The sequence below is a fragment of the Hetaerina americana genome, unplaced genomic scaffold, assembly GCF_022747635.1.
Source record: "Hetaerina americana unplaced genomic scaffold, ioHetAmer1.1.p SCAF_1, whole genome shotgun sequence".
NCBI classification, from domain to species: domain Eukaryota; kingdom Metazoa; phylum Arthropoda; class Insecta; order Odonata; family Calopterygidae; genus Hetaerina; species Hetaerina americana.
In genome coordinates, this window is record NW_027286069.1 from 64556015 (window position 1) to 64570677 (window position 14663).

Below are 14663 nucleotides of genomic sequence, written 5' to 3' on the forward strand. Positions count from 1 at the left end.
TATACGAAGGAGAAGGCGGGGGGAGGGGAAAGTGATGTCGGGGAGTTGCAGGGCGGGTGAGGGGTTTGAAGGGCGGAGGTGGGTGGGTGGCTGATGGTTGGGGTGGTTGCGAGGTGAGAGCGAGGGAACGGAGGGAGTGCGGGGGGGAGGGGTGGCGAAGTTGGATGGGGGAATAGGGCATTTTATCGATCAATTTTCCCCTCTGACCTCACGGCACGGATTTCCACAGGCGAACGGTGGAGATTTCGAACGCTCTAGCACACACACCCACACACTGACAGGCGCCCAACAATCGTTGGGACTGGATGTGCACGGAAGTCTTAATTCGGACCGTCACGCACCCCTCCTCCCCCGCCTTCCTCCCCATGTGCCTATGGATATTTATACATGAATGCAAACTTTTTTAGGAACGACCTTGAGAGGGTGGAGGAGGGTTGTGTTTCAAAAATACATATTTACTTTTGTGTTTACAGTGTTTGGCTCATGGCTGCCATTTTTTTCTCAAGTCCCTGGAGTGTTTTTTTTTTTACCTTAGCCATGTGCAAGTCGTGAATTTAAAATTGTCTCAATTTCCTCGCTTAATTTATAAGATTTGCATTAATTTCACTAAGAGGATTAGGAAGTTAAACGTCGGTCGCTAGGAGATTGACCGTATTACGTTGTATTTCTCCCCGATTGTTATCGTTGTCGGGCTTATCTTTTTATTGGGTTGGGATTCGGTTTTATCTTGGTTGGGCTTTGTTCGTGTAACCGTTAGAAAGATTTGTTTTAGAGTAGAAATTGAATTGATTTTCATTTACCAAGTCATGCCAAATGGTTTCGTGTTAATCTACCGTTAAGTCGTAAAGTTCTCCGGAATGGTTCGACGCACGTTTCAAAGAAGAATCCTGTCTACTAGACAAAGTGCCAATCATCGTGTAATGTTGCCTTCGTCTTATCTTGGGAATAGTGCTAGTTACTTTAATTGATATGTGTCATAACGAACTAGAATGATTAGGACAGTCGGCTGAAAGGGACAAACCCCCGTAAAGGATATTTTCTTTGAATGGAAGTGAAGTTTACTAATAATATTTTAGTAACAGTTAAAGTTTGTTTCGTCGTTGCAGTCGTTTTATTTTCTTTGCGGGAATTAAGCAAACCCCGAACTTGAGCAGGAAACGTAAGATTGAAAATAGCCTTTTGAAATGAGTTAGTAAGGATAAAATCGTTTTTCTCGAAGACAACTGTCAGCAATGGCACTCTCTATTGATCTTGTAATGTTATCCAATATGATGGCATTATATTTCTATTTGAAATTTACGTCCGTCACTTTATCGCATTTACCGGTAGCAGATGTGTAAACTTGGTATTATAATACCTGAACTTTTGACAAAGCCATTTGGGAAGTTTCTATGTAAATATACTTTTTGATTTTCCCTGTTTTCTTGCCGTGAAAGACATTTCAATCGTTGGTATATCATGCATGATACTCAACCGGGATCAACCAAAACAATGTAAAGTAACGATTTTCACTAACATTTATAAGGTTGAAAACTGTTTACTGAAGACCTGTGTACTGGGTGCATAATTCAGTGGTGATACTAAGATTGCAATTATGGAAATTATATTTTAAGGGAACAAAATTGCCTGTCTCATAGTAATTTTAGGCAGCTATAAAAAGTGTTGTTGGGAATTACTAGATGTGAGGACGACAAGTAATGTGCATATTTTAATAAAAATGCTCGTCCCCTCCGTGTGTTGTTACGCGTGTGTCAAAATTAGGCATTCAATTGTTTCGGTCTTGTTAGTTCGACCGCTCGTGGCCAACGCCTTTCATTATACATTATATTCTATATACCGATTGGTTTTCTAAAGTAAAAAATAATATTTGGTCATATAGGAAACTATCAAATGTTCAATCTCTAATTAATGCCTTTTCTTACGCGTCCTGTCATGAGAATATCAATATGGCAAAATACTTAAAAGCTTCTAACAGCAGCTATGTGCGGAAAAGTGTTTCGTAAATATTCCTGGGGTTTTTCCTAATGATGCATTTCATAATTTCTAAGGCATTCTGAAGAAAATTTTAGTTTTATACCGAATAACATCCATGAATGCGCACATTCTTATCTGTGTAAGTTAAGGCAAAATGAAAGATTTACAGACAGAATATTTTGACTCGTTTAGCATCGTTAATAAATCCTCAACAGTCACCTGATCTGAGGTCACCTCATTTGATTACCGACGAAACAGGATTCGATCCCGTGGCCTCAAGGCTACCCCTGCCACACGCCACTGTGGCGACTCGAAGGGTATGACGCACGAGATGTAGATTTTCCTGGGTCCGTGGTTCTCGCGTCGTCTACTCTCGTGCTCACTAGAGTGTTGAGTTGGGAGGAACAGAACGTCGTCTCGTACCCTCATTCATTCAGTAATTTCGCTCCCGCTGAATTCTGAAGAAAATTCCCCGGATCTTCATTTCGTCTCGGCCGTCGCTGTCTAAGGGTAATGCCGGGGAATGATCGTCATCTTCGCGGCGGTCGCCTTTCTCGGCGCCCCCGCTCGCTTCTGCCGTCAGCTCACTATCAATCTCTCCTCCCCGCCTTCCTCCATTAACCACCAGATTATTAATGTGGTGTGGTGGGGGAGAACCGAGGCCCTTCTCTTGAAAAATTGTTCACCCATCCCTGTTAACGACCTTTGATCTTTTTTTAAAATAAACTTGGCATGGGGGCGGTTAGTTATTGGGCAATCGCTATCGAGCTAGCTCTCTCTCTCTCCCCCTCTTTTTCCCTTATAATCGGGTAAGTCTACAATTCGATGTGCTCACGGAGAAAAGGGTGATTTCCTTCGTCAGAACTCGTATTGATCAATCAGTGTGCTTGGCATCAAAGGTTTTCCGCTCCCTTAGTTACACTCGTTGAATTCATGGTTCTCGTCATTTGTGAATCGTTGCCGTTCTCTGTATGACTGGTGTAGCAAGGGAAAGCGTAAAAAGCTCCTTTAAATAATGAAATATTTTTCTTTCCAGAGTAAAGAGCACGATTTAATGACTAGTGAAGGTTGAACGCCGATAAATTTTATTAGGAAAGAAGTCGAATATTTGCCGTCACCTTTTTTTGTTTAAGATTCTGTTATAGCTATATTTTTTACGAGATTAGCGGATGTTTATAATTAACTTTGGTCAAGTGGAGATGTTGTTAGTTAGAGAGCATAATTAAAATATTTTTCGGTGGATGTGTTTCTATTTTCGGTATTCTGTAATTTAAGGTCTCCAGATTTATCTTCGGTGCGCTAAGTTTTTAATCTATTGCTAGTTTTTTTTAAGAAGTTTAACTTTCTACTGATAGTGATACCGCGTGGACCTAGTGTGGAATACCCAGTGCTTTTGAATATGTGAAATCATCGATGCATCAGTTTACGTTTAGCGCTAGAACTAGGAAGATATAAATACGAGGGTCATCCGGAAAGTAGTACCCGTTCGTGCCGCATGAAGTGCTGACGACGCGAGTAGCCGCTGGACGAGGTCAGATAGCTTCAGTGGCTTGTCTGCCTTCTCTGAGCCAAGTTGCGTGACGCTAGCATTGCCTGTGTTGTTTCTGTGATTGTTTACAATGTTTAAAAAAATTGAGAACGCCGCCAGTTGTGAAGTGAGGGCAGTGATTAAATTCCTCAATGCAAGAAACGTTCGCCCATGTGATATTCATCGCCAATTAAAGGAGGTGTATGGAGACAATGTAATGGACGAGTCGTCTGTTCGGCGGTGGTGTCGCAACTTCAACATGGGGAGGGGGAACACACACGACGATGAGCGTTCGGGGAGACCGTCTGTCATTACAGACCAACTGGTGAGCTCAGTTGACGAATTCGTGAGGAACGATCGGCGCGTCACAATTGATGACATCTGTGAGCATTTTCCCAATGTTTCTCGAACAATTGTTCATGAAATTGTTAAACACCATCTGCATTATGCAAAAATTTGTGCAAGATGGGTCCCTCGCGTATCTCAATGAGCTGGCGGCGAAGGACTATGCAGCAGGAATACAGAAACTTGTCACACGTTATGACAAATGCCTTAATTTGCTTGGAGATTATGTTGAGAAGTAGTTTAAAGTATCCTCTTTCAAATAAAATTTTTTATGTTTGTTAATATTTACTTTTGTGTCTTTATTTCACGAACGGGTACTACTTTCCGGATGACCCTCGTATCTAATCCAGTTTTTCCTTCTCTGGCCTTCCTCTGAAGGTTTTCTTTACTTGAAGTAGTAGCATATGCTCCTTATGTTCGTATTTAATTTGCATATATCGAGATGCGTTGACCTATTGGAGAGTATTTCTGGAAATTTATTTTTAAAAGAAATTCACTAAGGTTTTATATATTATTATTTTTAATTTCTGTATTTTATAATACCTTCCTTTTTTCTGAAGAAGCATCTGATGGTCGACTTCTTTCTTTCCATATTTATTATTTTCTTTCCTTATTTGCCCTTTTCCTCTTCAAACTCTTATGGTTCCTGATTTCTCACACCATCCACCCATTTGCAGCCACCGGACCACCTTCGGCGCGTTTTTCCCATTGTCATATTCCAATCAGGTATGCTTGTTGCTCACGTTTCTGGTTTTTATTCCTGACCGTATTACATTGAAGCTATTGGTAGAATGTTTTCATAAATATTTCGATTTGGTTTGAGAGGGGAATGATTAATTAACAAAATGATAGTATGTCCAAAGAAGGAAGTAGATGATTAGATAAGGAAAATCAGGACCTACGCATGGTTCTTTGTGTTAAATATATACCTTCTCGAAAAATTGAAGTTAATCCCGATTGTCAATGTTTATCATACTTATTACGTTAAAATTTTAATAATTGCTATTAAAAATAAGTATTTGTGGACAATTTTAGTAGCCTTTTCTCTTAATTTTCTCTCGTTGTGAATGTCGCGTCTTCCAAAAGAACTATAAGTTTGTCCAAATAAAATAAATCAACACACCGTGATGTAACAAATTACTGGACGAAAGAGGAAACTCATATTCGCAGCGAAGAATTTCAAGTTGCCCGGGTTTCGATGAGGTTTTTGTGCTGGGGCTGGTGTTCCCAAATTGGCGACCCCCGGAGAAGTTTAAATTATTTACTCGCATTCTTTCTCCACCTTGCCCGCACGTACATATCTTTTTATCCTCGCTGAGTTGCCTATGCTCCCCCATTTCCCATCCTAGTAATCTATTCTCCTCTTGATCTGTACTCAAAGTCTTCACCTCTCTTTGTGTCACCTTATTTGTCCGTGATGCGTCACTCCAAGTATTTTTTTCTTTGTCTACATCAACATCCTCTACACAGCACCATCCGACGGGACCCCCGTCGCCCCGACACCCCAATACCCGCTGCATATTTTGACAAGCTGAAAGCATAATGCACGCAAATGTTTGCACAAGCGTTTCTTCTCTCATCATTTCCAATTCGGCCACCCCGAATGGATGGTCTCGCGTTCTTGATGATGCCTTTAAGTGAGCAATCAATTCTTCCCTCCCCTTCCCCCTCTCTCTCCAAGATGAGCCGCCCCCCTCTCGATTTATGTCCGAGCCCGGTCTTCGTTGTCTCAGCTTCCTCTCAATCCTCGGACCGTCCCTCAGCACTAGAGTAATATGGTAGGCTCCCCATTCCCCAGAAGAGCTCATCAAGAAGGAAACATATTGAGTGAATGTCTTCAGCATCTTTGGATCTTGGGCTGAATTTCAGGCGGGGATCCCACCTCGCAAAGCTCATATTTTCCCTACTCTCCAAGATGGCAGAAAATGTCTCTTTTTTTCCTCAATTTCAGCGTGATCTTAAACTGATAGGTCGATGACGTCGATGCAAATATGCGTCGGAAACGCGACATCTGTTTTAGAATTAACGTTAATAATTGAGAAGGCAGAGATGGAGCTTGCGATTTTCATACTCCTGTCTCTAGTGTGAAATTTTTGGTTAGACACCCCGCTTTTTCCATTTTTTTGACAAATTTCAATTAACTTCACCGGCTCTATTTGGTTGTAAATAAGTGTTGCATCCTTGGTAAGAATAGATTAAAACGGAACTTTTGCCCATTATCCTTCTCAGGCCGTGGTTCATCTTGTGAAATGTAATATTTCGCGTAAATATTTTATCATGATGTGTGTACAAGTATGTGCATTACCTATTCGTACGGATACGCTTTTGCCGTCTCTTACATTTTCTCCCGGTTTTTCCTGGAACGTGTCACCTGCAGAGCTGTGAATTGAAGATTCGTCCGCCCTGTCGGGTCCATTTACCCGTTTCCACACCCCGGCGGCCTTCGTTTCATTACCTCGGCTCCCGACGCCTTTGATTCCTCTCCTCCCCCAAGCCGCGTGCACGGACTGAAAGAGAGGGAGGAGGCGGCGGGCCGAGGTTCGGTGAGGCCTTGTGGGCGCCGGGAGTTGCGGCGGCATTTTAGTAGGCCTGGCCGTTCCTCAGATGGAGCGGTAAGGGAATACATGCTAGTCGTGGAAGGGGGGGAGGCGTGATGGGCGCCGAGAGTGGGGTATGAGGAGGAAGGGGTTAAAACGCGCAAGGTCCTCTCTTCCTACGCGTCTGCCACTCTCCCTTTGCGTCATTCCACCCGGCTCACTCCACCGCCACCAGAGTCCCCTTCTCTGCCGGCCTGTCCCTAAGAAACCCACTGCCTCGCCCCACGGCCTCCCTCTGTCTTAATCTTGTAGGAGTAATGCATGGCGGAGATCATCGTCGGCTCTCAAGTTTGGCAGAAGTTGCCACTGTTCCAGACTCCGCTACCTTCTCCTCTTGTCTCACCGCGCCCCTCGCACCTTTTATCCCGCGTGTGAATTTCTTTTTTCACTCACCAATCTTCCGTCTCCCAAAAAAATTTCCGGTGGTCCATTCTCCCAAGCGTCGCCTCCATCCCCGTGGCTCCCGTCCAAGCCCATCCGTCCAAGCCCATCCGTCCCCAATCCCTTTCTCATTACGGCTTCCGTTTAACGGGAGAGGTGTGGAAGATTCACGCGGCCCCAGAGCTTCCATGCCCCGGGAGCGCTGGTGAGGGTGGAGACAGGGACATAAGCGCGTAATCCCACTCATTAAGGGAGATTTTTTCCTCTAGTCTTTGTCTCGTGCTGGGCTACTTAGCAGCCCTGCGAGCCTCCCGAATGTCTTTACGTGGGTGGTGGTCGGGGGTCGGTCGCTCTCGGGTGGATTCTGCTCAGAAACCCTTTCTCCCGTTCGGCCTCGTCCACCCCCCTCCTCCAAACACCATGTCTCTCCCCGCTGCGTGAGCACGCGATCTCCCTTCCCCGGCGCAGACCCCTCGCCCACCTCCCTACAGTCTTCTTCACTCACCCGTTAAGGTTTTCCGGAGTCTTTCCGAGCGGGGTGGATTTCGTGTGTGGGGGGGAGATGAGTGTGACGGGGAGGCGTGGTGTGAGGAGAGGAGGTCCTTTGGCCCCGGGGGGACCAGCTGGAGGCAGGCAGTGCCCTCCGCCTCCTCTCTCCCCCATCCGCTCACCACTACCCACGCCTTACCATTCCCGCACCATACTCCAACCCCCTCCCGGTCCTTGGCCGGTAGGAGGGAGTGAGGGTGGATGGGGGATGGTTCGGCGGCGGCAGGGCGGAAATCCGGCCCAGTTCCCCATCCCTCGACCCCCTCCCGACCCCGTGGACCACGACCCCCTCCTCTCCTGTAGTGCACAGACACCAACACATCCACCATCCCCATCCCATCCCTGTCTTCTTCCCCCATAAGGGTTGGCGGCAGCATCCATCTATCCATCCCCCCTCGAAGATTTCTTTCCCTGCGTTTCCCCCATCATTTAGGACGAGGCATCTCCCTTCATAGTCGTTCACTCACCTCCATGGTTTCTCCTTGTCGTCTTTTTCCTTCCCTCTCTCTCCTTCGGAGAATTTAAGATATTTGGTGGCACTTATATACCGTTTTTTCACCTCCTTGCTAGTGCTTTTCTTTCGGGAAATTTCACGCCGTGTCCCCTGTTGAGCGAAAAAGAGACCGGCTTGCGGTGAGTGCCATCCTCGAGGCCAATGAGCTCGCGCTCCGAAAATGCTTCCGATAAGATTTGGAGTATTTATCTCGGCGTATTATCTGAAACAATGGTATGTACTAAATCATTTACGTTGCCATACCTTGTGTTTTGTTACGTTAAAAGTTAGATACTGATATACCTTCAGGAAATACAGTGATTCTTGTGATCATGCTGGAGTGATTTAGTATAAAATAGGCGTTTCTCGAATTAGGGGTACTTCCGAATCCTCATAGGGCATGTCAGCGATTTGGCGAGCTAATAATTGTGTGCCTTTTAGTGTAAAAGAAGTGCTTTAGTCTTCGGTGGACCGGGATAACGATCCTTTCAATGAGTATGATTTCATGAAAAATTGTCTAAATAAAGTAATTTTGGATCATTACATTACCATTTGGGGTTACATGCGTGTATGTGTTGATGGTACGTAATAAGAGCCATTCGTTCTTTCAAGCTTAATCTTTAGTTTCTACCCTTGAAACCGTCGTCATGAAATATGGTTGTTTGAGAGACTTTGATTTACAGAATTCCTGGCATTCCATGTGTTTCCGGTGCCGTTCGCGTTTTGGTTTTTTGTTAAATCCTCCCAGTTAGTATAGCATTTAATTCTCCTTCTTCCGTCTTCGATGACATTGATTTACTATAATAGTGCTATGCCCTCGCAACGAACGGATCCCTTGGGGTATTATATCAAGTGTTGCCAGTGGCATTTAAGAGCAGTGATTCTTTTATTTACGTTATTTTCAATGACGCCGGTAGGTCTTAATTTTTTAGAATGATTTTTAAAGGCTCGCGTGAACATCTTGCGTGTCAATTTCCTATGATTATTGTGTGTTTCGTATCCAACCGGCAACGTTTTTCGATGCATAATACTTAAACCACCGTATCTCAGTCAGAAATCCTGATAAGATAACAATGTTCGGATCACGAACGTAGTGGATTGAGAATTATTTTGATTTATGAGACCGCTTCTGCGAATGTTTAGTGCTCTAATTACGCTGAGAGATCTCCAAATTTGAAATCCTCCGCAGTATCAGTATGATTTTCAAAATTCGCGTCATGGAATGTCCCATTTATGGAGAAAGGGTGTGGTTTGTTGTAGTTGCCACAATGAAGGACCGAATGTATGAATTCCATTGCTCCCTGCATACTCGCATGATCATCAAGGTTTAATAAATAATTTCCGTTGGACTGTTTTAGCGAAAAGAATATTTGCATGGAAAGTTGTCGTAGTGTAGAAAAAGAATGTTCATGGTGATCCTCGAAAGGTCATAGAAAAATGTAGTAAATATACTTCTATAGCACGGCAAGCGTTACCCGCCCCCTTCATATGTATGTGTATGTGTGTATATATTTATATGATTTCGTCATATATATATATATATATATATATATATATATATATATATATATATATATATATATGATATAGAAGTAAGTAAGTATTACTTCTATATCTTCCGATGAAGACGGAGCGGAATTCCGTCGAAATGATCAAGAAATAACGTGTGTGTGATCTTTTTATGTGTTTCTATATTGTTTGTTGCTGTCCAATTTATATATATATATATATATATATATATATATATATATATATACACACACACACACACACACACACGCTTCTATTTCTTCCGATGAAGACGAAGTTGAATGCCGTCGGAATGATCAAGAAATAACGTGTGAGTGATATTTTTATGTGTTCTTATATTGTTGGTTATTCAACACTTCCGTGTTACTTCGACGAAATCATATATATATATGTATATATATTTATATATATGTGTGTATATATATATATTTATATATATGTATATATATATTTATATATATGTATATATATTTATATATATTTATATATATGTATATATATTTATACATATGTATATATATTTATATATATATATATATCCATATATATATCCCTATATATATATATACACACATTTCAGAGGGATATTTGGGCTGCTACTAAATCGAAGGCATATTAGTGTGTTCATCGCACTTGAAGCCGATGAGTGTCCACTGTTATTGCTTTCCCTCTCCGTCACCGCTTACGGAGCTTGGGAATTATCTTCCGTGGTCGACTGTAAATCGTCGTTGGAAGGCAATCATGAGTGCGCTTGTTCATAAGTTCATATCTCAGTAGGTTTTGGCGCGTCACGCCCTCGATAACGTGTTAAGGTCGGAAGTCAGAGGCACATTAATCCCCTTCTGCCCTTGTGTCTGGGCATTTTTTATTTGCGTGAGAGGTTCACAGCGGAAGTCGAAATATGAAATCATTTCCCACTCTCAGGAGGTTTTAGTTCTCCATTCGTTGCCGCAAAGAGAGTCGTTTATTCTCCACCAGGCAGTTGATGGACTCCACTGATTATGCATTTCGGAGCCGGAAATCTTATTCGTAAAATATTCTTTGCGGCATGGCATTATTTTGACAAACTTATCCTCTAACTCTAAATGTGAAAATTGTATCCTCGAATGACTTGAAGGCTATTTTAGGTGTTAGGCCTAAGATGTTGCTGAATTGTAGTTGTGGTTTTCAGAACGTTCATAAAGAAGGGTGTCATTATTATTCCCGCACTCCTTTCCCTCAGCATTCGTTTTGAAAAGCACGTGTCACGAGATTGCTAGTATACTCTGCCACGTGCCATGGGCGCCATCAGAGAATTACGAAAAGATGTTCGAAGACCCGTGACTAATGCGATTTTCAGAACAGTGTACTCAAGCGGCAATCTGCCACAGTCGCCAGTACTCCACGCCCGGCTCCAGCCAACATTCCCTCACTTCACCTCTCCCGAGCCTTAAGCGGTCCTTTCCCCAGTGTCTTCAGCTGCTCCAGACTTCTTTACGGCTCTCCAAATTCCGCATCTCCTCGCGAAGGGTCCAATCCTTTCGACCGGCATATGCCGTTTGGGGAGGTCTCTTGGAGGAGGAGGAATGGTAGCTAGGGCATCAAGGGGGGTGGGGGTGGAGGAACAGAGGCCTATGTCGTCGCGGGGCGTATGAATTTGCCCGTGGAAACGCCTCGTCGGTCCCTGGGTAGCGGCGGCGACTTCTGCAGGGGACGGACGAGCCATCGACCTCTCCTCCTCCTGCCGCTCCGTCTTCTTGGCATGGGGGAACCGACGCGCGGTGATTCCAATGGATCGGGGACGAACTTTTAGGAGTGACGAGATTTTTTTCTTCCCCCGGGGGAGGGAACTGTCTCTCCGCGTCACCCCCCCCCCCTCTTCATCTCCTCCACCATGGCTGGGAAACATTGTGGGGGAGGGGACGCCGCAAAGAGAGAGATGTGGAAGGGGGAACCGGGGGGTCGAGGGCACGAGCCGCGTGTGAGGGAGGGCGCGTGTGGTAAATGTGCACGCCTTCGTCCGCGTCATCGCCAAGCGCTCACCGTGTGCACGTTTTTCGTAAGGATTACATTTGTGTGCTCTTGCTCTGGTTACGACACTCTTGAGCGTCGCTCCGCGATTTGGAAAACGATAAAGTCATCCATAGGTGTGTCCCTGAAAAAAAAGAAAACCCCACCTTTGGGATGCAGAAGTTTGTTTGGGTAGGGGAAGTTTTTGGATCATATCTTTTTTACCGCTGTGTGATTTGTGATGTGAGTTATTGTGCCTTCGATAGTCTTCTTTATGAATTTGATGGATCCGGAGAAAGCGTTTCATGTTTACCGTGAACTTCATTCTGTCGCGGACTAGTACTTATTTTATTTCTGAAATACAAATAATGTGTGTTCGAATCTTTATGGCCTTGAACCTGAAATTCATTTGTTGATATTTTGAGGAGAAAATCGAAGAAATGCTTTCCGTCGCTATAAATATTGCCACGAATTTCTTTCGGATTCTTTTCAAGGCGTATTTTCTGCCTTAATATTTTCTGCTTCTAATTTTTCAAACCAATTTTACTTCCAACCAATCTTGCGATTTACGGTATGGAAGAGCGAGTTATTAATAGCATTTCAAATTGGTATTACTTCAGTATTTTAACGTAACCAAAAATCAGATTGCTTTAGATGAAGTTATGAGTTGATATTGGTAGTTTGTGACAAAGGAAGTGCAGTGCAAACACGGTTAGGAAGTATTAGAAGATCCCTTTATCAATTGGAGATAAACTTTTAGCCAGTGCATGCGTTTAACTTGATGGTTTGAAGAATATCATTAATGTGAATTTAGCATTCCCTCATTTTCTCTGTGCAATCGTCTCGGGACAGCCCTTAGCGTAGTAGTACGTACATATTTTCCTTAGCTTACGTTTGTTTAACTGAGTTTCTCAAGTTTGTTTTTAGTTTTATTATTATTTTGACATTACTTTCGTGTGTAAGGAAGATCACGTTAGAATGAGTTTAAACAGTGGCCTATTCTACGAACTTCAATTATATCAAGCCATTTTCATATATCTAACTAATAATCTGAGTAATTGGTGCGGTGGTATAATTATTAATTAGATGGACATCGCAATGGAAATTTTGACCGGGTGTCCAGGCGTACAAACAAGAATCTTGCCCCATGCCCCAATCATGTCAGATCAAAAAGTAACGCCGCACAATACCTAGTTGTTAAAACGTTTAAATTTAGTTAAAACGATCTTTTGGAAACATTTAAGTTTTTAAAACCCTCACTGAAATTTGAATTCCATCCCATCGAACTCCACCATCTAAAAATGATACTTTTTCATATCCCGCCTGATAGTAAAAATATCATTGTCTACTCCAATCTCGCTTTCCGTTATAACATCCAATTATTTTCAAGACTGAATATATCGTATTCCTCGTAATTACTCATTGAAACTTTTCCTTTCTTTTTGCATATTTTCGCGTAGCAAAAGATCGTTAGCTATGTCATCCATTGCGTTTATTGATTTTTACGATGTTTGTATTTGCTTATAATTCCGGGCAGAAAGTAGAAGTTGGAAAACTTAAGTTGGTAGGTGAATTTTCCAATCGGAGTAAGCCTACAGCATTTATGGGTAACAGTGGCATTAACCTGATAAATGTTGCCCTAAACTGAGACTGGGAGTAACAGGTCGTCATAAAAATTAAACCAATTGTTAGAACTATGTTCTGGGAGATTATTTATTAGGTTTCGGAAATAATGGAAAACTGCATGGAATTGCGAGGACAATTAAGTGGTAGTAACAACGGAAAGAAACCCCTCCTCTATGTGTATGATACACACGTGCTTTTTTATGGGTTTTGTTTCAGTAGAAAAGTTCACCCAAACCTAGGCCTTGGCTATGGCCCCACATCATAAAATTTTTCATTTATTTATTTTACAAATGTTCTTTATGGAAGCTTTATCCTGTCAAGTTTTTTGTGAGGATATGCTTGCGTGTAGGTCACCGGAATATTTCGGTGAACATATGATCTTCATATACTCCTTAACCTATACAGGTGACGACGGGTAAAGGAATGGGCAAAAATTGCCCATTCCTTCAATCGTTTTTTCTACTTTCCCTCAAGACACGTTTACCTTTCCCAGTGAATACGCTTACTCCCATTCTCTCAAGTATTTTTCGCCGTTATATTACTAATATACTCAATCGGCTCTGTGGTGATTTCTATCTGTTGTGCCATTAAAATTAATCTTTTTTGTATTATACTCCTAAGCGTAGGTACGGAGCACTTAAAAGGAGTGTTTATAAACGGCAGTTTAGCGTTATGTTGAATCCCTTGATGCCATTTGTTTTCCATTGCCAAATTCATTTTCCATTGCCAATTGTATATTCAATAACGTATTCTTAAACATGATGCATTGTTCAACTAGTAATCGAATAAAACCCTTCAGAAATGAAACGTATGCCTTTCAAACGGCTGGCGTTCCGTGCCAAGTATGGTAGTATGCACTAATTGTTCTGTTATCGTTAATAACAGATTTAAATTAATGCGATATGTATTAATTTCAGTTGCTAATTTATCTCGAGTTCTTCAAACTTCATGGTTGATCAAGAAATGTATAGTAATTCTTGTTGAGGGAACGTTAAACCGGCCAAATTAACGAGTTCTCCTATCCGTAATCGAGGGTTAAAGTGAGCTTACCATTCACCAGCCCCGAGCCATTCGCTGTATTTTAATCAGGCGCCCGTAATCGGTTTCCGGCATCCCTCCCACCATACACCCCCGCGAGGGATTCCTCAGCGACGCGCTCGTATGGTTCGCTAAGAACCAGAGGGCCGTCGGCCCCCCCGCCCCCGTCGCCTCCCTCCCTCTTAACTGCACACACGCCTTCAAACTTTCTTGAGTGCGGCGGCCGGGGGGTGAGGGTAATGGAGTGGGGGCAGATGTCCTCACCGGTTTCCCCTCTGAGAGATGCAGGAGCAGCGGCGGCACCATGCCTCCCGCCCACGTCTCCCTCCCGCAGCGGCAATCCCCCTCCCTCCCCACCCCCGCTCGCACTCTCCTTCCACACCCAGCCGCCTTCTCAAAAAATGCTCGTCCCAGGCCTACTTTCCATCCGCCAGATACTAACTCCCTCCCCCATCTCCTAGCCTCCCCCAGCAGTAGCTCTTTACTCTATCTCACTCTCTCGCCTTCCTTGTCTCATCGTCTTCCTTTTCCAACCTTCTTTCGCTTCGCCTTCCTCTTCTTCCTCTCTGTCATCGCTCTTTCCACGCCCGCCGCCGTCTTTTAAGCGGACGAA

At 43.3% G+C, this 14663-nt stretch overlaps 1 protein-coding gene across 6 annotated transcripts in view; it reads left to right on the top strand.

The window, feature by feature from the left end:
• The window catches only part of Mef2 (myocyte enhancer factor 2), a 237464-nt gene that overhangs the window by 169491 nt on the left and 53310 nt on the right, over window positions 1-14663 (top strand). Inside the window, exon 1 of one of the 6 annotated variants that reach the window (XM_071590748.1) lies at window positions 8091-8101. The exons of the other annotated variants lie outside the window; for them this stretch is intronic. The gene's annotated coding sequence lies outside the window, so the exon portion shown is untranslated. Of the gene's footprint in view, window positions 1-8090; window positions 8102-14663 lie in introns of those variants that run through there. 6 annotated transcript variants of the gene reach the window in all.